The following is a 23,657-nucleotide window of genomic DNA, read 5'->3' as shown; positions in this document are numbered from 1 at the left end:
AGCAAACCCTGCCTTAAAGTTCTGGGTTTAATCTGCTAATTAGTGTGGTGCTTAATATTATTAACTTAGTTATAGAAGTCGGCTAAGTGTTCACAGCCACAAGTACACTCTCTTTTAGGAGGACACAAAATTTTTTGGTGATTCATATGTATATAAAGGAAATCCTTCCTGTTTCTTTTTCTTCTTTAGTCTGAAGCCTATGCCCAAGTAAGCAGCATGAGAGACACCAAAGATGATACCTTCTCTCAGAGCTCATAGTGGAATGGATAATCCATTCCTGTTTTTCTGATTAAGTTTTCTAGGTAAATCATGTTTCCATATCTATTATCATCAGTCTAAGCCTCTATCGCTTTGCTGTAGTTTTGTTAGTAATTCTGTTTAAGTGCTCAAAGGAAAACATTTCTATTACTCTTGCAAAGTGACTAGGATGAAGTAGGTAGTCTTCTGCCATGCTTCTCCATAAATTTCAAATGAATTTTTAATGCATCAGCAATGCAGCAGTGAATATTTTGTCTGCTGTTAATTGCCCACATTTTTATAACTACCACATGACTTATTTGACAGATCATCTGCCTCATTGAGGGCTTAAAAGAAATGTGTTATTTAATAAGTTTGTTGCATTCCTTTCTGATGTGCAAAATTTGCTTATTACAAAAGAGAAAGAAAAATACTGAGAATTGAGAAGTCTCATTTTTAAAGTCACATGTTGTTTAATTCTGGAACCTACATGTCCGAGTTGAGTATATGTAGTTACTGGTACACAAATATTTTAAAATCCTAAAGTAATGTGTTTTAAGACAGTGGGTTTGAAACTGTACAAACTTTAATTAAAAATGCTTGGTATTTATAAGCTAGATTTACCTTAGCCCGACAAAAAATTCTTAATTAAATTAACTTAATCAACCAAACTCAAGCTGTGAAGTTCTTTTGGTCAGATGTGCTACTTAATTACATTCTGATTTACTATATTAACTTGATGTCACATACTGTAACAAAGGTCTTAAGCTATTCTTTAATTAAATGGAAAAATATGCAGACATGCAATTGGTTGTGTAGATCAGATCTGTTTAGTTTAACTTCATGGCTTTGTCACATCATTTTCCTTCTTTGAAGCATGCTGAGTATGTGTAGTTTTCCCTCTATAACAGGGGTGATTCGTAATAATAGAGTGAGGGAGATGGCTTTTGGACTGTTTCTTCCCTCAACTCTGTCTGTCTTCACATCATCACATTTCCAGGAAGAAGAATTGGCTGAAAAATGACTCTGAGTAAGCCCCTCTTAGTGCTTTTTCAGTGTAAAACTTAAAAGTGACATTATGGTATCAGGCAGCAGCCTTTTTTTTTTTTTCCTTTTTTTTTCCTCCCCACCAGATGCAAGGGGAATGATATGAAACTGAAAGAAACCACAGCTCAATCGTCTGCCTTCCACTTAATTTTTCATACAAATTTAAGGTCAGGTTGTGGCCTGGTAACCAGTGAGGTGTATGTAACATTAGAACAGTAATACTCTGAAACTGATTATGAGCAGAAACCAGGAAGAATGGACAGAAGCCTGCTCTTGGTTAAACTAAAACTAGATAAATTCTGTTACTGTATGAAGTAATGGACCTTTTCAGATTTATGCTATTGATAAGAAAATGCAGAATGCATCAGTGGATAACAGTGACACAGTTATGTTACACTTTCAAGAAAATTATCTTTTTTGTTCATGTATATGTGTTTCATATACTTTACATATTATATATAAGTCATGTGTATAAAGGACATATCTTCATGTATCAGAGCATCCCAATATGACATTGGCTGTGGCATATTTCTGACTAGATAACAAACCCATTGCTTATAGTCAAAAACTTGCTATTTACACAAACAAAAGTATCAGTAGAGCAACATTTTAAAAGCTTCTATTGGTTTTGACCTTTATTTGGTAATTAGAACACCACCTTGTGCACCACATTTACATCTCTCCTATTTAAGAAAATAACGTTAGGGCAAAATATTCTTGTGATCATTTTTTTCAGATTTTTCTGTATTGTTAGGAAAATGTAGCAGAATTTACTAAATATACCTTCTATCTAGTTTTATTGAAGTGCAATAGATCAATTCTGAGGTAAAGGTGTAGGGAGGTTCACAGGCTGGTGAAGAACCCTCAGTGGTAATATTAAGATCCATGGTGTGCATTCCAATATGAAATAAAATGCAGTGAAATTTTTTTTCTTTAAATGTTTGTCTTTTATCCTTGTGTCAGGCAGGCCAAAATCTCTTCAAATGTGAGAACCATATTTCCATCTTCCAAAAGCCCAGCTGGAAAAATCACCTTTCCAAATAGTAGTCAATTATTTCTTATTCTAATGCACAGAAAGAAAAAGGGTCCTATTATTCTGCATAGTTTTAATTAATTTTCAAGACATATCTCTGAAAAATTCTTGTGCTTCAGTGTTAGTATGAACTGCATAATAATGATTTCTATCTGGTTCTTGTGCAATCAGTGGTGGGGGGATATGATTTTAAAATTGTTAAATGGGTAAAAAGTGAAAAAGCAGATCATATTACAGGAGACACTTTGGATTTCTTCTAAATCATTTCAGAAAAACCTTCTGATTAAGCACCTAAAGAGAATAATCTTCAATGCAATATTTACTGATTTTTCCACCCCTTCATTCATCATATCTTGAATAAAATTTGTTTTACATTTCTGCCTCTTTACAATACCATGGAAGGCAAATGAAACTCTAAAAGGTCAAAGCAGACCTCAAAGAAGGGACCTTGATAATATGCAAGATAAATTTATAACTGAGTCTCATATTTATGCAAGCCAGTTGCAGCAAGGTTGATTCGACAGACAAAATTTACAATGAAGTTAAAGACAGTGAAAAACATAACCAGCTGGAAAAGTACCATGATCTTCTGGTGACTTCTCTAAATGAGTATTCTGGAAGCAGAAAACTGTCAGTATTAGATAACATTCATTCCTCTCTCAATGGTCAAAGCAATAATGGGTTTATTGCAACCATATTCTCAGCTTGACTTACCAAAACCTCAATGCTGCTGAAATAATTTGAATTTTACCATTAATTTATGTGAGGTTTTCAGTTCCTCTTTTAGGCTTTTAGTACAGTAAGAATGTTGACATTCATGAAAGGTGAAGATATCAATAAAAAAAAATAATCCTTACATTGCAGAAATTCAATAAAATAATGCGTCACAGATGAACAGAATAGCTTAAAAAGAGTGAATTTCCTGTTTAGGTATTAAAGGGAGTTCTATAATTCCAGCACTTTAAAAAATACTGCATATAAACTTTATAAAGGAAATGTGCTTTATAATGAATGTGCTTTATAAAGCACATTCAGCTTGTGAAAGTAGTGTATTTTACGTGAAAATAAAAAGTGCTGACATGTAATTGTTCACTAGTATTTTCAGATTAATTCTTGCTGTTGCACACTTTTTTCACTTCTGCTTGATAACTTTCTTGTTCATCACTAAATGTCCAGGAATGCAATCAAAAAATTGCATCTGTTACTTGTAATTTTCTCAATCAAACTCTGAAATTTTTCCTTAACATTTTCAACAACTCTAGCATGTGGTGCTTGAAATAATCCTGAACCCAGTATGTTTTCCTGATGGCTAGATTTGCCTGTCACTAGTGTTTGCTTACCAGCAGTATCATATGAATGAGGTGAATTTTCATTGGAAGAAGCATATTGAAAACGTGTGTGTATTCTGCTTTGTTAAATCTGTGTAAATTTTCCCCCCTCCCAATGCAATAGTTTTTACTTTCTTTTAATCTTGCAAAGAAATGTAAAAGTGGAATAGCTGACCCCATGTTCAAAGTCGTCGTCAGAGACAATGAAGTCATAGGCTTCTGTTTTTAATAATGTCTTGCAAAACACAAAGCATCATTAATCATATTCAGAGGATAAAAGACATACAGATTTCCTAGTCTAAAACTTTTCCGAAGCATTGAAGATTCCAGTGTTGTAGATTCACATAGATAACATCCCTCTGCATAGAAAAGGAAATCAACAAAGGAAATGTGAAACAAAACCAGTTTTATTCCAGTATATAAAAACTGAGACAGTCTTTTATGCAAAACAAATAGACTAGAATGTCTATTCTGTAACAGCAGTTCAACAATAGAAGACATCTGTAAACAGATTCTCTTATTCCCCCATTTGGGATGGATTCAGTTAAAGTACACCTAGGAACAAAAATAGGAGTGTCTATATAAGAAATAAGAGAGATAACAATCATGTTGCTGCAATATTAACTTTCTTACTTCCTTCTCAAATACATCCATGGCCAGTGCTGTGTTTTATTGAATTTAGATGAATGGCAGAAGCAAAACTGGATTACAAATTCCTCTAAATATTACTGTCCTATCCAATGGCCCAGACTTTCATAGTAAGCCGAATTCTGTAAAATCCAATTACTTTAAAATTTGAATCACTTTTGTCTGGAAACACACTCTTAATTCTTGTGCACATTAAGACCTTGGGAAAATAATTTTGCTCTAAAAGGAGGGAAATGTAATAGTATAGTTGAAATTTGGCCCTCTCCAACACAGAGTGTGCCAAGCTGGAAAGAAAAAACAGCCATGATGATGTGTTTGGAGATGTTCATTCAGCAAAGTGTTTGAGAATAGGCTTCACTCTGGCTTAAGTTTAAACATGTGCTTAAAATGCTATGATGAGTTAGGACTATGTTGTCAATGTGCATGCAAGCTGACAATAAGAAAGGAAATGTATAATGCATGCACAATAATGCTACGCTTGCATTTGTCTGATAAGCAAGAAAGAGAAGATTCTAACTTTCCTACAGTTATAGATCATGTCCCAGACAAAGGGAGGAACAACTAGTCTCAGTGTAGTCTGCAGGGGGAAATTCAGCCTCTGTGAAGGCCATGTGAGACTTAAAACTGATTTCAGAGCAACCACAATTTCCTTTCAGAGTGAAACTTTGCACTAGGATAAATTTATTCAATGAAAGATTTCTCTCCACTTGAGAGAGCTACAGAATGTAGTGTAATGCTTTGCAGAGTAATTGGGTGGAATAGAGAGGACGGTCACTGGAAGTCATCAACAAATCAGTATAAGTTTTTGTAGGAAAAAGCCTCAGAGAAATTTCCACACATTAAATTTTCCTGCCCCATCAGTCAGAAAATGAGAGCTCAACATTCTCAGCTCAGCACCCAGCAGATCCCATAGACACCAGTGCTCCACACATCCTCTCACTGTTAGAGCTGTCTATCTAATCCACCTTTTGGGATTGTCTTTATGCATTGAAGTAGTCAATGAACTTTATGATCTATTACTAGGCCAATTTGTATAATAACATCTTCTCAAGGTACCATACATCATTTGACATAATAGATAAATTGCCAGATTTGTAAGATAGGCAAGGTTATATTTGGAAGAAACAACCAATAATATGTCATCAATAAGAGAGTTATATCACTCCTAACAAGAGAGATGAAATGCAAAAACAACCCAGATCATCATTCTATCTTGTCTATGTAACATGCTTTTTTAAACTAAAATACATTGAGTTTTTGGCTCAAACTCTCTCTTCTCACTGAATAAATGAAAATAAAAATTCATTTTGCAGGGTTACAGCATCAAATTGATAATGAAGAGATCTTCAGATGTGAATCCGATTGAACAGAAGACTTTGGATGTTCAATAAATAAGAAATCTGTTTGTGAAAGGTGAGTTTCTGGGAAGCTCAGAATGTTCATGGATGTATCAAGGAACTGACTAACTGGGGCAACAAAAATAGGGATGGGAAACTTTAAGCCTGTCACTTTGTCTCAAGTTTTTCTTTTCTGGAATTTCAAAAAGTTCTTAGGACTAACAACAAACTATTTCTAAGTCAAAATTTCAGTTCTCATTTGAAAATTTGGAACTTTTAAAGGAAGATGGGGGGGTTGGAGTAGTTTTGCTTGCATTTGATTTTTGTTAATTTTATAACAAAAAACTCTGGAAAAATCTCTTTCCATTTTATCCAAGGTAACATTTTGCTCTCACCATGCAGGAGGCCATTTAGTTGTATATTATATTTTTACCCATGACTGCCTTTGTGATTTTATTTGCCTTGGTACTAAAGTACTCAACATCATTTTAATGTCAAGTACCAACTCATATGAAAACATGTAAGTTTCCATATCAAGACTGAAAGTCATCAATCATTATTTATTTGTCATCAAAAGTACACCCCTGTGGGCTGAGCAACACACCCCAGTGTGATGTAAACATAATAATGTTTTGGATTTGCATGGATATTTGTGCATGAGTTGTTGCATAAACAAGGCCAAAGACTGATGCACATTCTAGTTGAAAAAGTGAATATGAACCAGTTTTCTACATTAGTATCCAACTGTGCTGTAAGAAAAAATGTTGATTATTCATGGATTGTCCTTAATCAGTGTTTTACTCCTTCTGGATTCTATTGGATATTTTTGAGTCTTTTAGATGACAAAGATGATAAAAAAGGTTGGCTTTAAACCAAACTATGAGTATTTATTGAGTATAATCAAAGCAAAAATGAAGAAGTCATGGCAGGATTTTTTTTTCTTGGTTATCTTTAAATTGTAGCTTTTTTTCATAAAGCAATATTACAGCATGTCCAAATAATAAGGATAATATTATGATGTACTTGTGAACTCTTTTTCATCCAAATGACTTTAAACAATATCATCTGTAAAACAAGAAAAACAAAACAAATAAGCACCCCCAAACCCATCCGTACCCAAAAAAAATAAATACTCCATGCCTCATGCAGAAGGATGTGATAATGCCTCTCTAGCCAAAGCATTGAAAATACAGAGATGACTGTGGAGCAATAGGGTTGTCATTCATCATATTTTAAGGGGGGATTGTGGAAGGGAGTGAGATCATAGAACCTCATTGCTTCCCTAAGTTGAAGTACTATTTTCATTACATTGTCCACTTCCCTAACACTGAAAGTAACTGAGATTCAGTTCATGAACATTATACTCCAATATGTCATAATCTCATCTAGAATTGACACAGTCAATAGTCTGTTCATTAGGGACAATACTTGACTTTACTAAGAGAGAAAAATCAAGGAGAGTGAATATCTCTGAAGTTTCAGAGTTTATCTTCTTTTGAGGTTACCTGCACTTTTCTTTTTTACATAATATAAAAGCATGTTTCTAACAACTTTTTTGTGGTTTTACTGGATATAAATGTGGCAGAGTTGTTTCCTTAATGGCACAAAGACCAGCCTTAGTCCATCACCTTTTTTGTTATGGATTCTTGATTACTGCTTGCTGATTTGTTTAACCCTGAACCACATGAATCAGTAAATCTTTCTGAGAATTGAACCATTTAGTAATGCAATGCTGAACATCTGTCTCTACAAAAACTGTAAATTTATTTTTAAAGAGGTAATTCAGCATAGCTAATAAATAAGATTTCATGCCTTTTACTTTTCAGCTGTTTCTGGGTTCTAGAGTGTAATGAATTAGTAACTCTTGAAACGCACTGTAAGGGAATAAGCTACTAAATGCAAGTAATATTTCTGAATAATAGACTACTACCTTACAGAAGTATTAAGATATATTTTTATCATGGGGACCAACAAATTTTTGAGGCTCTGAATTGTGCTGTACATCATCCTGACACAGCTTCTGGCTGATATAAATATAAATATAAATATAAATGACCACAGTTATTACAGTGAACCATATTTCCACAGCTGCTATTTATCTCTACAGCTGTGTTTTGAATATCAGTTCTCTCTATACTATCATACCATTAATTGCATACCAGATTTCCTAAAGAAACATGATAATAGATGAGAAATAAACAGCAAGTGAAAGACCACAACTGAAAGAGTTGTCCAGACTTTTATAATCAGTAGAGAGAAACAATCACACCCAAACTGTGAAACATTTCATCACAGGGGCAGTACTTGAAACAAGCTGATAAATCCTGCTGTGAAATCCTTTTTTCATTCTTCAGATGGTAAGAGACAAGAATAACTAGTCCAGATATACCCCAGGGCCTGAAATGTGGCCAGCTACAATTAGATAATGTGGATTTCTCAGTCTGTCTTGAGAATCCACCACCCTTAACTCAGTGTTGAAAAAGTGTAACTCTTCACTGGCAGCAGGGAGAGGAACAACAAGAATCATTTTTCTTTGTCTCAGTCCTCTGGCCTTAAAATTCAGTTTTTTACTCAGGCTTATTCTACAAAATACATTTGTTTTAGTTTTACTACTAAATATCCTTTAAACATGAGAAGAGTAATTCCAAACATTTTTCTTAATTTCTTTCTGACACCATTTGGAGGCTACATTTGAAGTATGACGGTGTTTCTAAGGAATCTTGTAGTTTCTTCTTATATTATTGTAGGTGTCAGTGTTTTGGTCTTGGCTGGGTTAATGGACTTAGCCATGCCTCCCAATACTCAGGAGCATTAACCTGAATTTGCTGTCTTTGTTTTTGCAGAGGTGAGACATCAATTAGATGCATTGTAGTCAGAATAAGAAGGTGATTTAAGGCATTAGCACTTCCTTTCCAAAGTGGGAGCACCTGCTGAGTGCTCAGTGGTAAACGTGAAATGGAAAAAAACCTCAAAATATTTGCTGGGTACATACTTCGGGTATCTACCTATCCTAGCCTGTCCATTAGGCTTAACTGCAATTAGAGTGTGAGTAGCTATCACTGTCTTTAATTCACTAAGAAAACATGAATTCTAATTAGCTTCAGGCAAAATTAGAAGTCTCCCCAGAGGGATTCTATGTCCACGTGGAAGTTCCCAGTGGGATACAGCCTGAACATACTCCAGCCTCGTAGCAGGAGATGTTAAAGCCTCATGGCAGGCTGGAGACAGAGCTTTATTAGAAACATCTCTTTTAACCCACTGCTGTGTCTTCAGTACCACAAAGAACAGCACATGGAGTCCATTTTTTTTATAAAATCTGAGTATGGCTTGTAAAAAATCCAAGGGTTATTTTATGCTAATAGCACCAATATGGGCTCTGTCTTCTCAAGCTTTACTGAGGCCTAATGTGGCAAAATTCCCATGGTCTTCCATAGGCGATTTGCCTTTGTAAACTGGGCAAATTAGTTATTCAAATGACTAATTTAAATTTGCAGATTATCCATAAAAGCATTCTCACTGCATTATTCTAAACTGTTTTAAGGGGTGCTTATGAACTACTGAAGGGGTTATTTTTGTTAAGATGTTCACCACATTTCTTCATCTGAACTGCGCAAAAGTACTACTTGAGGTTTTGTGCTATGATTATTAACGTGCTAACTTGATAACAGCATCTCTGTTCATTGTAGAGTCCATACCCTGCTTTCCTGTGCAAAATGCTTAACAAACAATTTTGAGTTTAAGTTTGTTTTACTAAAGAATGCTGAAATCTGTGTGGGATTGATTTTAGCTGCAGTGATTAGTGATTTAATGGTTCTCTAAATTTAATGATTCAACTAATGTAGTATTTTATGCTAGTTTTGGAATTAAACTGCTTTCCTTTCTTTGGCGAGGTCCAGATTTCTTCTCTTAATTTTTAATCTTGAAGTATCAGAGCACAAGCCTCAGTGCCAGGGGATCCATGGTAGGCTCCATGTGTGTATTCAACTTCTTGAGACCACAGAGAGGGCACAAGGCACTTGCACTCTCCATCCCAAGTCACTTCTACCTTGGAAGAACAAGAAGAAAGCATGTAAAAAAGTCACCATGTGAGCAGGACACTGGAAGCAAGCTAAATAGTGAAGGAGAAGGTGGGAAAGGCAGTGAATTGGCAGGGAGCATGTCTTCTGTAAAGATTACACTTTTTGCTATGACTATTGATATTTATTCAAAAGAAGTTTTGCACAGTCTTCACTCTTCTTAAATGTCAGTTGCTGCAAGTTTAGCAAATAATTTAAATGTCTATCTATTCTTCTTAACTATCCTATTAAACTATTTCTGCTCCTCAGTTTTATCCATAACCTGCTGGTTTATGTAGTCCTCCTAGTTTCACAGACATTGAAGGATGTGATGGTGAAGTCACCCGACATATTTCCTCATTCCTCTTGTTCTACTTATGTTCTTTGTTTTGGCCCTCTTCAAAACTCAGACAGGATGATTCTGTTAATTCAATGCATCTCAACCTAAGCCAATCACCACATAATGATCAAGGTCTTCTACTTTTAATGTAGGACTTCAGATTAAGTCCTTCCTCATCTCCAGAACTTCTGGATCACTGAAACTTTGGTCTGATGATAGCAGTTGGGAGGTATTTATGACTCCTGTGCCACTTTTATATCATTATTCAGATATGAAGAAAGGGAACAAGTAAATACAAGGGAAGTTGAGGCAAAGTAAGGCAAAGCAAAGGATGGGAGACATTTTTCCAACATAACACATATCTGATAAGAAACTGAACTTAGTGTTAAAGAGGAAATAGAGAGAGACAAAGCTAAGAATCAATGATCTGTAGTTTTCCAGAACCCGTGTTGGTTTGCAGCTTTTTATCCTAGTCCATGTAACATTTTTAGAAATATTTACTCCATAAAAACTGATAGTATAATAAAAGTTATTATTATTATTATTATTATTAATAATAATAATAATAATAATAATAATAATAATAATACATAAGTATAAAAGGGAAAAGTTTTAGAAACCTACAAAGGGGGATGAATTATATAACCTATCAAGCCCCTGCCAGATCTAGTTTATTCTGTCTGATGTCTTCACCTGGTTAACAGAAAAGTGAGTTTAAAAAGCAAAAATTCAAGAAACAGATCAATAACTTTTTAGGTCAAGTGGTCTATGAATTGTCAATCTAGACACTAAGATCATTATTTTCTGCTGCACATTTAAAATCTGACCAGCAACAGCTGTCAATATTTTGTAGGGAAAGATTAATGTTGTACCAGCCAAGAGGAAGGAGAAAATTAATTGTTTTCTTACTACTCCTTCTCTTCTTTATGTTTTGGACAGAGACTTTGATGTAACACAGTGTTTGGAATGCTTAAAGTAGTCTAGACAGAGATGGATGAATAAGGCAAGCAAAGGTGCATGATAAATGCAATTTATTTCTTGACCACATATGTGGTACACACTTCTTTAAGATCAGTCTGGCAGTGCCCCAGGTATTTACTGTTCATCTGTATGTTGCACTGTTGGATGACTGTACTTTTGTTTTCATTCTCCTGTTAGTAAAATTAGAGACTGGTCAAATCTGTATGTATTATTCCAGGCTTTTGTATAATTTAGCAATTGTGCTACGGCAATGAAAAGTCTAGGCATAATTCTTATGAATATTCACTCAAGTAATGATTTTAAGTTGGTGAACAATATCACTTGTTTCAAAACAAAGAAAAACTCAGGTCTGTTCTACTTTTGGGTAGAAAGAACTGATGCAATTGTCTTGATCGCAACCCAGAAAAAAATTGCATCATTAACTCTGGGCCTTCTCTTTCAAGCCATTCTCATTCCTTGTTTAGGATGCATATCTGCATAGCCTGCCCTTACTGTTAGGAATGCAACTGGCTACAGAAGTTCTATATTGGTTCTTCAGGGGCCTTCAGAACTCAAGGTAAATTGTTCAATAAGCTATAAAGTGACCAGCATCCTTTAAGTGTTATGGGAAAACAACAGGATTATGTGCATGAACAACACCAGAAATTAGTTTTTCATGGGTGGAAAATACTTCCCCAGAAGCAAGAGAAACTGAATAATATAGAACAAAATACAGTAATTCTGGAATAAGAACTAATAACCAAATCATTTCCTTACATGCATTTTTTGTTTGAACCTAATTTATGTTTTGAAGGACTGCCAAAATAGTCCAACTTGTCTCTCCATAAAGTTCTGTGTGATTCTTTTGGGGTGAGTGTGGAAAGGGGAGTCAAATGAGGCATGCCATCAGGTAACATATATAGTTTACAGTGTTTTGAAATTGTGCTGTCTTTATCTGACTAATGGAATTTTGCCAAGTATTGACATTAAAGGCAGGAGGAATTTGAATAAGATTGTCCCCTAGCCTGCCAGAGGATGGTTCTTTATGAGCTCACCCCATACCTTCAGCCTAAGTATTTTCCTTGAAAAATATTTTGGCTTCTCTCCATCTAAAACTTTTGCTGATCCACTGTACTTGACACATTAATTTTTTGTGGTTATTTTGGGATCCATTAGATTTGCCTAAGCTTACCAAAGGGAAAAAAAACAAAGAAAGAAAACATGGGTATGCTTGACATGGGATAATTTGCTCCTTTACTTTTGCATTACTGATAGTAAGTACCACTCCATTTACCATATACAAGGTGTAAGATAAGTTTATAGAAAAGAGATTATACCTCTTCAATTTATAAAATCTGACCATCTACTTGCCATTAGATGGTAAGAGCTATTGTTCCAAGCTCTAGTATTCACATCACTAATAGTCTACACAAACTTAATAAAGTTTCCCTGGCACTGAAAGGGGAACTTGAGCCTGAAAGAGCACTCAGGAAACGTAAGTATGTTTGGCTCTTAGTTTTCAGGTTTGTCACATAGGAGGAGACCTCTCGTGGCAGACACAGGAACCACCATCCAGCAAAAACCTTACAACTAGACAAAATGGATTTCAACCAAGTCAAGTATAAAAGGAAATAAGGCCCAAGTAAGGAAAACAGTTTAAACATTTTCATAATATTTTAATAATATATATTGTTTTAACAATAGAATTCTATGCAATAAAAATAATTAGACGAAAATCTGGGATGAGGAGACTGGGAAAGAAAGAGCAAATATGGTGAAAGCTATTTAAAGTTTCCATTGAACTAACTAGAAGGCCCTATAGCAAGATTTAACAATTTTGGTTTCCTAGTCCCTGCCAGTAGGTTTGGGATACAGTGCTGTAGTCAACAAATTCTAAAGGGAGCTTTATGCCAGAGCTGGGCTGGTAATCCCTCTACAGCAGCCATTCCAAATGCATATAGTATAAGGCATCTCTTGTGCATCCTGCTGATGCACATAAAACACATAAAACAAGATAAGACCAAGAAAGTAATAGCAGTTTAAACAAAGCAATCTATTACTTGTGGCCTGATTTCAAACTGCCTTATTCAAATAAAGAAACTGCGGTTTAAGCATCAGTGGGGAAAACAGACAAATATATCCTGAAACATGGTGAAAAATAAAATACATAACAGCATGCACAATTATTTTGAAGCCCATCATTTTCAGCTAGTAGAAGATAGACTTTTATTTCTGTGTGTCTAAAATTGGTGTTGATGATAAAAGTTTTATGTTATTCACTGAGAAAATAACTACCTTGGCCAATTTCTATTAAAACAAATTCCTCCATCTTTAAAGCAATACTCTGCCAACAGAAGTTCTATGTAGGAATTCCACAGTTTAGCCAACTAAGAGCTTTTCTTAGAGAAACCACGGCTTATAATGCATTTCTCAGCAATGTCACTAGTAAATTTAGATGGAAGCCAGAAAGTATGAATGAGATCTTAGAATGGCCAGTAGTCCTCAAGGTTAGAGAAATTTTCCTGAAGAGCCAGATTTATGCATTTTTTGAAACTTAATATTCTAGAGAAAAACATGGACTGAGTGATGACTTTGATGTAAAACCTTTCCCTCTTCCCTAGCATATTACTTCACCCTGGCTTAGTGGGTTGTTCAGTCTTTAAAGTACTCCCATTGAAACTATTTCACCCTTATTAAATATTCATTAACTGGTTTTTGGAGAGCTCCATGCCACACAGCAGACATATTCATTGCTCAGAACCACATAGTGTTATACCATGAACATTAATGAATGTGCTACAACTCAGATGGGTGTTTACTGGCTTTCTCTCCCCTTCCTTTACTTTGGAAATTCTCACTTTTGACATGTCTTCAGGTAGAACAAAAAAACTAAAAAAAAAAAAAAAACCAAAAAAACAAAAAAAAAACTACAGTTAAAACCTCAGAATATTTCTGTGATTCTTTTCCAGCCAGCTGCAGCAAATGCCATCCGAGTTCATTCCCTATTCTAGGGAAGAGTGGCAAAAAATTAGAAAGTGTATTATTCCATCCTTTTGAAGATCTTTCAGCAGCTTCTGTAATTCAACTTTTTTTTCAGATAAAGACAATAAGATCATGTCTGGTTTAGGCACAAGAGCCAATTTCCTAACTTCCATCTTTTCACTATTGTAGGAAGTTGCAGGAAGATGTTGCTTTCTGAGTTTTGGTTCTAGTCTATCCAGATTTATAGGAGTGCTCTTATTTCATAAAGACTGTCTTTTAGAGCAGGTCCACCAGGGCTTATGTGTGGCAGAAAATCTGTATCATGACTCCTGGCATATCACTGTGAGCATGATCACCTCTGTTTTGGAAATGGTGGGGAAGTTCTGCAAACAACCAGCAGCAGAAACACAGACAACCAAATTCAGCCAGGGCAACAAAACTGAGATAGGCTTCAAGTATCTGAAATTTGGACTTATGGAACTAAACTGTGAAATTTTTGCCTTTGCTATTTTATGGCTATAGGCTACTGCATTACTTACTCACTTTAGAAAATATTACCCTGAATCTCCAAACAGGGTCTCCAGATATTACTGGAATATAAAATACCCCAATTATTTTGGTGTATATTAATTCTCAGATAGGGTAGCCAAAATGCACTCATTTTTATTAGTGCTCTGCCAGCATTCTGGGGGATTTTGTGGCTTTGGGTGGTTTTCTCTCTTTCTTGTGGCTGATAAGTTTCTTAAAGGCAATAAGAAGAAAAGTTATGTGACTGTGATAAGAACTTCTATACTCTGACTGTGGACTAGGCAGTGTGTCTCACTATAACAAAAAGCAAAGAACTAACCCTTTTAAAAATGAGATTATAAGGAGATTATAAGTGATGTCTTGCTCTAGAGAAATAAACACTAAAAAAAGCTTTTGGAGATATTTTCCATGAAGTTATTGTGGATAATTATCAGCATCCTTAAGAAAGCCAAAATATAAAATCTTGGAAAGGTGCATATATTTCTTGTTACCAAATGTACTTTGATGTCTCAGTAGGAAATACAATTAACATATCTCAAGCTATGAATCATCTTTCAAGTTGTTTATACTTATTTCTTCCTACTCTTTTTTTCTCCTTTAATTATTTATTCAATATTCCCATGGAGAAGTAGATGAGGGCAAAAGAATTATTTATATAATGGAAACCACATACTGCATAATGAAACATTTCATAAATAGCATGCACACTCTTGTCCTTCATAAGTGTTCACAAAGAATGGTTTTATCCTCCATGAGGCAGGTTTATCCAAAGTAAACAATGTCCTTCTCAAGGAGTGTTATGTTGACATGTTTGTGAAAAATGCATGCAGTATGCAAGAGAGACATTGTCCTGGATTACAGCTAAAAGCCAATAAGGATGGATATTTTTACAAGAGATGGGGAAAATGGTTGCATTGAGGATATAATTCACAGTAAGCTTATTAAATAGAAATCTTTATCTTTAAGGAAAAAATGAACATGTTGCTATTAATCTTTATTTAAAAGGGGGTACTATAATAGCATTATGATAAGTGAACTGTTCGACTTCATGGTAGAACCAGTTGGGAATTTTTCAAAGAAACATTTTTTCATATCCCTGCTTCTCATTGACAACTAAATCACATAATTCTACATAGCGCTTCACTCTGTCATGTGGGTGAATCTGTAAAATCTCTTCATCTCAATTCTGTGATATACTCTTTTATTCCATAGTGGCTCACTTGCGCAGCAGTCATGTTCAGTGTGTTTGGAAGCAAATTCTTATTTAAATCTTTGAGGAAAGTAGTAATCCTATCTGAAAAGTCAAAAATTAGGAATTAATCTGATCTTTTCACATTTGAAAAATGCATCTTTGGAACAAAAATGCTTCACAGAGTTGTGTTGATTTTGTAGAAAATACATATCAAGATAATGCAAAATATAAAAATGGTTTTCTCAAAATATGGTCCTTTCTTTCAGGACCATGCTTTTTCTGTTTGAGTGATCTCCAAGTTGAAACTTTCTATCTTGTGATGGAACACGCAAGAGAAATTAAAATAAAATGTTTTGACTGAACAAAAACACAATTTACCCAATCCTAGCCATTCCATTTTGGACTATATAGAATCACAAAGAGTTTGTTCTTGTACCAGTCATCATTTGCAAATGGCATGTTAATTCTCCTGCAAGATTTCAGTTAGGTGTATATGCATATGCATTTCCATATGCATTTCTGTTATAGTATAGATATATACTCATAACCATTTTACTGTGGGTTTTGGTTTCGTTTTTTTTTTTTTTTTCAAAAATGTAATTTTGCTTTCCATATTCTTTTCTGAAAGGATTTCCTTTTCACCACTTCCAAGATTATCTTGTTTGGGATGGACAAAAAAATATCAGGGACCTTTACTAGTAAGCTAGGCAGAAACTAGGCATTCAAACACCTCTGAATGGAGGTGGCTTCACAATAGAACTTCACAAATTTGCTCTTTGTATCTCCTTTGATGTAATTATTCACAGGCAGTGAACTGGTTCTGGTGTAGTCCTCAGCTAACAGCAACACTCCATGCTGGAACATACTCATAGTTGCAAAGCCATTGGCCTCACTTGCTCCCTAGAATTTCCCTGAAATGCCCTTTCTGAACTTGCTCTACAGCACACAGCCACAGAGTACTCCAAACTGTGAGTTGTCTGCAAAATCAGGCATCCTGGGATGTGATTTGTATAACTTGATACTATGTATCATGTGATTAAATTACTTGCATGCTACAATTTTTAATTTATTTGTAGGCTAAAGTTCTGGTCAGACAGTTCCTTAAAATTAGCATGAAAAAAAATTATCAGTTTCTTATGCCACCAAGTCTCTGCTCCTTAAAATTAGTGTTTAGTCTCTTATTTAAGAACATTGTCCATCTTTGAGAAAATCTAGACATTTGGAGATGCCAAGCCATCTATTAGATACTATTTTGTTCAAACATAGATTGTCTTTCTACTATTTTTTTACCCTGAAACTATAAATATTCAGAAAGTTTATGGTGGGAGATCTCTTGAGGCATGTAAGCAATACACTTCATAAGATGAATTGACATAGTTCAAATGAAGAGAACCAAATGGCCTGAGAAACTTCTGGAATGGAATCAGAATCCAGCCACAGGTTGTTTGGCACAAACTCCTAATCACAATGGAATTTATGATTTATCATGGTATAAATTACTATAATTTACTGTCAGAGTATAAACCTGAGCAAAAATAGTAAATGTATGTAATTATAAAATTTAAAAATATTATGAACCCCCAAAGTTTAAATAAATAGTATAGAATAAGAGTGTAATGGAATGATAGTTAAGAATAAAAGGATTTGGTTTTTTTAACCTAGTCTCTTCCCTGAATACAGCATCAGAATCGTTCCCTCAGACTCGTTCCCTCATGCAGGTCACAATAGCAAAGGATTGCACTAAGACCCTCACAATGTTTTCTTCTTTTTTGTTTCATGTACAATAAAGCTAAGATTTCTCAAAGGAATTAAAACCATGAGAAGCCCATCTGTTAGACAGAAATTCTTATGGTGCTGTCCAGATGGGAATGAATTCTACTTGATACAAATAATCATGAAGTTGTTGTAATTAACAAGAACTTTAGTCAAATTAAAAAGTGAAAACATTCACTTACTAGATTATATTTTTACAAGATGCAATTTAGAATAATTTCATATGACATAGCAGAAGACTTTGACTTCAATAATGCTTTTGATTATTTTTATTGAAAACTAATATCGCTTGGTTTATTAAAAAAATAGTTAAAATATCACTCAATTAAAATGTAATTTGTTGAAGTTTTTGGGGGTTTAATACCTTCTTCAACCATACTTTGGAAAGATATCATATAATGCTAATAGCCAATATATGAACCTCCAAGAAATGATGGCTGAGTGCACCACACTGGATGTACTACCCCATGGACGTCACTTTTCATGTTTTGATATTTCAAAATGTAAAGGCTTTTTGAAAAAAAAAGTCCTTCCAAAACCAAGTGTGTTTCCTTAATAATTTTGTGTAGTTGCCTGGGAAAGGAACTCAAAAATTAGCTTCAGTTCTTTTCTTTTTCAAATTGAAAGTCCACCCAACCTTCAAAAAAAAAATCAAAGTACTGTTATGAAGTGTTGTCATAACGGTTTTCATTTACAGCCAAATGCCCTTTCAAGCTTTGTTTATTACTTTTAAAATCTCCCAAATTGATTGTTTGCTTGTGTGCATACATAGGAATTTCTGTATATAGTTTGGAGGTGTTTTCTGCAGGGGAAGGTTAAATGTTTCCAACATTTTCATGAACTACCATCAGATGTCTTCCAGATCACTACTGGTTCCCAGAGCACAGATTGAAGAATACTGTATTAAAGGAGACATTTCCTTTTCCCATTGACTGTGGAAGGATTCTGAAGGGATTTGGCACCCCAGGCTAAGGTTAACCTTTGTGAACACCATCTGTAGTTTAATTTTAGTCACATATTTTGGGGGATGGTGTTACGTGATCACAAATGATTAACATTCATGGATAGGCAGTCCTTAAGCAAACAGGGCTCATTCTAAGAAAGAAATACAGCACAGGGGGCCAGTAAAAGCTGATATACAATACTTGCACCATTATTAAGATGTTATTGAGGTCTTCGTGGGACCACAGGTAAAAGTGGCAAAGATGACTAAGGCTGGGAAATTACTGCATTTTCTCTTTGGGTACAAGAAGCACTGTTTGGTCTGTGTTCTCCAACCTCTTACATTTCACTTGTGGGGACTCCCTGGGCATCCCCAGATTTTTGGGAGGGGCTATACCAGGGACCTTGGCTATGAACAGAACTACATATTAGCAAAATAATTGTCATGTTTCTCATTTTTAAAAAGTGGCATTATAATATCTACTTTACAGTAGCTGTCCTGGGTATTTCTCACAGATAGAGATATTGTAATGCTATAATTATGGGTTTTAGGAGCTTACAATAATTTTTCAGAAAACTTCCATCTACTGTGCTAGGACTAGCTTTCAAACTGGAAAGATGAGGAACTAAACCAAATACATCTGAATAAATAGAAGCCACTAGCACCAATCTTCCTGCTCTTTTCACAGGACACTCTAAGAGAGCTTCAAAAGCACCACAGCAGAGTTGGAATTGCATTCTGCTCAGTAAAAGTGTCACAGGCCACCAATTATTGTATTAAAATTCAATATCATTTGAAGAAGGAAGAAAAAAATTTTAAAGTAGATCTGAGAAGAGGTAAAATTCACTATTCACAGGGGACTTTCCTCCATGAAATAGAAGGTTATACTCCTTTTACACATGGAGTAGGTTTATTGTGTAACCAAAAGAGAGAACCACTTAAAATCTCAGCATGATATGAGTAAGTGGTCAACAGCTGGCATGTAGAACATATTTAATTTTTCTTTCAACATTTCCCCCATCCCCCACCCTGGATTTTTATGCTAAGTTCTGAAGTACTCAAACAGTTACTCTGCTGTTTCAAATTCTCACTTCATCTAGTCAGTAGCCAAAAAGCATGATGTGAACTACCAATATGAAAACTTCCAATAAAACAATGGGTTTGGACTGTGTTTCCAACTCTGTTAAAGCACTAGAAGTAAAATGTATTTTTGTAAGCATTTTTGACAGATTTTTTCTTGCAGAAAATAAAACCTTGTATTTTCTTAGGCAGTGTAGTATGCCATGTACAAAGACATATATCTCATATACATCACAAAACATTTTAAAAATTAATACTTCCTGTGTATGAATGCACAAATGATATTAATCCTCAACTGACTATATTCATACATGCATATGTGAGCATATAGCTGACACACAGAATAATACAACAAATTATATAATGTATGGTATTCAAATCAGACTTTTTAATATTATTGGGTTTGATATATTCAAAGTTGTTTAAAAGGAAAATGAAGAGAAACAAACTTTCATTAGTTACAGAAGAACTCACCCAAAAGATATATGAGGAGGATAGGTATGAAGTGTTGAAGTATAACTGCCACAGTTTATCAGGGTTCAAGTCCTGACCTACAAATACAGAAGGAAAAGACAAGCCCAATTGGGCTTCAATATCCTTAACCAACAACACTGCACTACTGAAGCTTAGAAAGATTGAATCATGCACTCACTAAGGAAATACCACATTTGCAGTGATTATGGACATTAAAGCAGGTAAAAGAAGAAAAAAAACGAATATGATCTTTTGGACTTTTTAGCAAAATACCTGATTGCTGCTGGGCTCCTGTTTCTTCTCATAATGACTTCTGTTTTTAGAGGCTGCCTCATCTCTAATCTATCCTTCTAGCATGTCAGAGTCAAGACAGATGAAGCAGGTTATCAGTGGCCAATATGGTCAACATAGCATACTCTCTTTATATATCACCCGACACTATATTTTTGGATTTCTCCGAAATCTGGACATGTACTATACCATAGTTTCAAGACACATCATGTGGGAAAAGTCAATAAATAACTAAAAGCCAAATCACTCTTATTTAAAAATATCTAAAATTTCTAAAATACAAAACAAAACAACACAGAGTAAATTGTAAAATATTAGCTAATGTATATGGTTGCAATATAAGCACAAATGGCCTATCTGAAGGGCTTCTGGGCAATTAAAAGAATGGAAAGTTTTATTGTGAGATGATGACAAGAAGGAAAGTGCTATCATTCTGACTCAGCTTGTAGGGAATCTAAAGCCCTGAAACCAAAGGAAAAAGGCAAGCCAGCCTATAATATTACTTCCATAATTGCTTTTATATGTACCAAAGCCACATGCTGTTCCATTGACATTATATCATACTCAAAGGTGTTTCATTAGAGTAAAAGAGCTTCCATCTATGAGACACTATTTTCCTAGCTTTAAACACGTGTGCAACGTTTACATGCATGAGTAGGATTACTGCTCTTCTTGGTACAATTCATACAGGCCAGAATGGGGTCCTGAGCAGTGATGTTTTTTCTTGTGAGTACCTTTTAAGTATATTTTATGCATGCTGTAACAATTCCCACTTCCACACAATTTTCTTCATGTATTTACAGCAAAGGAGCTGTGAAACATGATTGGTTTATTTTGTTTCAAGTAAGAGAAAAGATTTTATTTGAATGACAGAAAAAACCCAGATTTCTGCCCAACTTTTTCTCAGCTAATGTAATTTTGGTTCATATGAGCACATTTAAACTCTATCAATAAACAGATGAAGAAAAGCAATGATTAAGTATTTGTGAAACATAAAGCAGACATTTGAAAGAGAGTCATTAAAGACAAAGACAATTAGTCACACTGAAAAAACAAAACACAGATATGTATGTCTAGTCTAGATACATACAGTAGCTGCAGTCTGGAAGTATTTATCTTTAGATTACATTTTATCTATTAATAACATTTGAAAAATTATCCTTATCACAAGTTATTTTCATGAGGCAAATGTGAAAATGTAAAAACTTGCACAGTCTCAAATGCAAATAGGAGATATGGATTGTACTTGAAGAATCCTCCATATGTTGCAGTCTCTGGAATAAGGTAGTTCCTATGAAATAATATTCCTTAAAATTAAGAAAAAAATCCTTTTGTACATCCTAAGCAATAGATAAATTTTGGGTTTGTTTTATCTTATTTGCTGAGACTAGCTTTGTGTAGAGATGAAAGGGCATTTAAAATGAACAATTACATGGACAGAATAGACTAAAAAGGCATTCATAGCTCAATCCAAAGCCCACTAAAAACAACCAGTGTTCTCTCACTCATCTGACTGCATTTTGAATCAGAGCCATAAAAGTGCAAAATCATGCAGAGCTGACTGCTGGTAGATTTTCTTTTAACTAAATCATATGAAACTGCATGATCAGATTGACAGTGAGAATATAATAATGAGTGGTGAGGGAGAAAATCCCAGAAGAGTATATAATGTGGCAAGTCACGTTCTTTAAAAGATCAAAACGAAAGGAAAGTACATAAATCAACAGGCAGCCTCAGTTTCAGCTCTGGCTGTTAATGCAGGTTTTATTGCAACTCTTTTCTGTGACTTGCAATAAAAAAAAATCTGCTGAATTATCAGCAGTATTTGATACATACACTGACCCAAATACAGAGCACCTTCTGACAGAAATATTATCACCCATGAGCAATTTCAACTATTGAATCTTTTACTGCATTTTAAAAGAAAAAAATGTTCCATATAATTCTATCATTTCTCCACTTCTTTATTTTCCCTTTTTTTTGTCTCCTTTAGTTTCAGCGTTTAAAATGTTATTGGCTCCTAAATCAAAAGCACACATATTGTTCATAAGATAGGACACATAAAAGGAAGCCTGCAGACGCAGAACAGTAGCAATATGAAATATATAACTTTTGCATTAATATTGAGATTTTAGCTTCTTAATCATTGCATCTATAAACCCATTCTCAATACAATAATGAAAATGAGGTAGAGATGCATGCCTTTCAACATCTTTGAGGGAGGGAAAGTATTCTGTTAACCTAAGTATGTTTCCAATCTATTTCTCTGGCAAATTGTCCTCTGCTTTCACATCTGTAGCCTCCATAGAATGATACTTTCTTTTTGCTATGTGAGCAGCTTGAACAGAGCAGAATATCATCCCTATAGGAAATCTTTGGTGCTTCTTGAGGAACAGACAAGGGAAACACTTATTCATCATAAACAGAGTTGACCTGCCAGCACCTTGGGAGACACAGAAAAGCACTGTCAGCCCTCAAGTGGCCCTGTCAGCTTTTTGCTACATGTGGTCAGCTGTCAGCTTCTCAGCAGTGCTACAGTTAAGGAACAGGACCAGCAGCAGTGTGAATTTGATGGCAAGCCCAATGAAATCAAGGGTAAAAATTTCTATTATCTTTATTTAGAGATGTAACATTACTAAATCCTGAGGAAACAAGTAGTTGTGTGGAATATTTGAGCAAACTGGTGTAGTGTCAGGGGGGGCTAGAATTGGGTGATCTTTAAGACCCTTCCAACCCAAACCTTTCTATGATTTACAATTGGACCTATTAAATATACACAGGTAAATCTCTCCAAATATACTCTTTAGCTATAATAAATAACCATCAATAAAACCTTTTGAGAAAATTTCCTCTCCTGGAAGCTTTGAGATTTTTTTATGTGTAGATTAGTGTGTGTACAAGTCTAGGATAGGTAAGAGAGTTAAGATAGGGTCGAGAGCCAGCAAGGCTATTTTGCTGATTTATTGAGAATCATAGCAGCTAACAACAGCCAGCATGAAAATAAATGCACAAAACAATTCAGTAGTGAAAGCTACCTCACATGTAACTGTTTTTCTTCAATGAGCAGGATGAGTTTAATACAACTTTTACAAACCAGAAGGCTAGAGTTTACAGCTGTAGTAAATGACACTTTGAAATAATGTGTACTGGTGAGACAAACATGAGTTTGTCCAGTAACTCTGCTCTCACTGCTACAGCCTAAATTAAACCATGTTATTGTTACAGGATGATTTAGCCTCCCTGATCTGCAGGCTGGTTCTCATTTAAAGAAGTTGCTAGGAGAAAGGCACAAGTGGAAGATTGCTTAAGAGAAGTGAACGGTGTAAGCCAAGTGTTTTTAGCAGAAAATAGTCAGTGTACGCACAATTTATAAGCTGGGGTTTGAACTTGGATAGAAAATCATAGCTAT

Source organism: Lonchura striata, chromosome 5, assembly GCF_046129695.1.
Source record: "Lonchura striata isolate bLonStr1 chromosome 5, bLonStr1.mat, whole genome shotgun sequence".
NCBI lineage: Eukaryota > Metazoa > Chordata > Aves > Passeriformes > Estrildidae > Lonchura > Lonchura striata.
This window is presented reverse-complemented; position numbering follows the sequence as displayed.